Here is a 2193-nt window from a genome sequence, read left to right as displayed (position 1 = left end):
TCCACTGTAACTCTGCTCCTCCTTCCTGTTTAGGATTTCTGTGGCTGAAGTAAAATTCCCTCCATCCATCACTTATCCCAGCTAACCCAAAGTGAAATAAAGTTTTGCTCGTCTTAAAAAAGCATTACAATAATGGGCATTACCAATGCAAACTGAATGATACAGAAGATGAAAGAAGAGACTTTGATCAGTTAATAAAGCTCATGATCTGGATTCATTGTGGCTGCTACACAGATACTTCTGGGTCACTTCTCTCAGTTAGGAACCTTCCTCACCAAACTGACTGTTGGACCACACCCCTGGTTTCATGAGAAATTGTTTCAGCCATGATTTCTCTTCCTGTATTTCAGAGTAAAGACTGAAGTGACGAATGGAAGCATGTTTAAAAAACACAATGTGAGAGAGACGTTGAGGTCCTTAGAAGTTACCCTGGGTTTTTCTGTCACCCTGCTAGATGTTACACACCTTGTTATTGGACTGATTTCTACTGCTGGACTACTCCTGCGGAGAGTAACAATACTCTTACTAATTAGCTCCCTTTCACACCTTTGGGGATATTTATTTTTGTGTTTGCAGCGCTGTGAGCCAGAACAGCGAGAGAAAAATCTGCAACAGCGACGAGCCGAATGCTTACGTGAATCGCAGCAGCTGCACATGTGCTACGCTGAATTAGAGGATATCTTTGCTCTGGATTTCTATTTCTACTTTTTCATTTCTATATGATTTTTCTTGCATCTAAACAAAGATGATTCAATTTGCTAAATGTTGATGGCTCTTCGTGCTCAGGTGTAAATGAGACGTAATATTTGCTCTTGGTTTGGTTCTCCTGTACAGAACCTTGCAGTACAACAGAAACCTAAAAACATTATTTGTAGGTTGTTATTCTTAGTTGTTCTGCTGCCTAAATACCACAGGGTCTGATTATGAAGTTATTGAGCTGCACATACGTTACGACCTGCTTAAGTTCGAGGTCACAGCGTCTGTAGAGCAGCTGGAACATAATGAAGTCTACAAGGTTAAAGTTTTCTCTTCAGTTATTGTTCTTTCTGCTGCTTGGTTTGATGGATCTGAGAGCTTTTGTTTTTATTATTGTTATTATAATTATCATGAATATTTTACTCTCTAGAAGCTTTAAAATAGTGTTTGTGTTTGAAAAAATTGATTTAAGAATTGAACAGAAACATCTGTCCTTCTGAAAATCGCCCAAAGGCACGGAGACAAAGTCAAAGGATGCAACCTGTAACTTTCTCTTCCTTCATGTCAGGACCATCATCCATGATTTATATAAAATGCATATAGCAACAGTAGCACTTTAGTTTGGACTTTATGATTTCTGTAACTGGAAAATATTATTTTGTTTAAAGACAGAAGTGACCGCATAGTTGCAACATCAAAGGGAAATATTAATTAATTAGCATCAAGTATATTTGTTGCTTAAGCGTTTGCACTATAACTTAAGTAGGATTATAACTTTTAAGGAAGGAAAGATTTCAGATATTTAGTTCACTGCTTCAGTTATTTTATATGAAATTAAAACATTTACGTTGGTCAAATATGATGCTCTAAATCAAATAAAAGTTTGAAAATAAATGATGTATTTTTAAATGCTGCAACAAATGTTCACAAAAAGTAACTATAATTAAAACCAGTTAAACAAAATCAAATGTTTGAATCATGCTTAACCAAATGCCAGGCTGGAGAGCTGAACCTAAAGTATACGTAGAAAGATTTCAACATCTGAGCAGTTTTTAATGTTTTTATCACATATAAAATTCAAATTCAAATTCAAATTTTATTTGTCACGTACACAGTCATACACAGTACGATATGTAGTGAAATGCTTGGACAACTGCTCGTGACCTAAAGAAAACAAAAAAGGAAAAGGCTATGAATAAGATAGGAAATAAATATGAAAAATTAAAAAGGGTAAATTTAACTAGGAAGGAATAGAATATAAATTAAGGTTAAAAATGAAATAACTGTACAACACAAATTAGAATGAAGGGTAAATTTAACTGGGAAGAATAAGATAAAGATAAATATATAAATTAAAGTTGAAAATAAAATAACTGTACAACAAAATACACAATACACAATATAGAACTATATAAGAATGTATGAAGAAATCTAAATATAAATAAATATATACACAATAACAGCAGCTGTACAAGTATTAACCGGAAATGAAGAATA

Source organism: Maylandia zebra, linkage group LG3 (assembly GCF_041146795.1).
Source record: "Maylandia zebra isolate NMK-2024a linkage group LG3, Mzebra_GT3a, whole genome shotgun sequence".
NCBI lineage: Eukaryota > Metazoa > Chordata > Actinopteri > Cichliformes > Cichlidae > Maylandia > Maylandia zebra.
Note: the sequence above shows the minus strand (reverse complement) of the source record.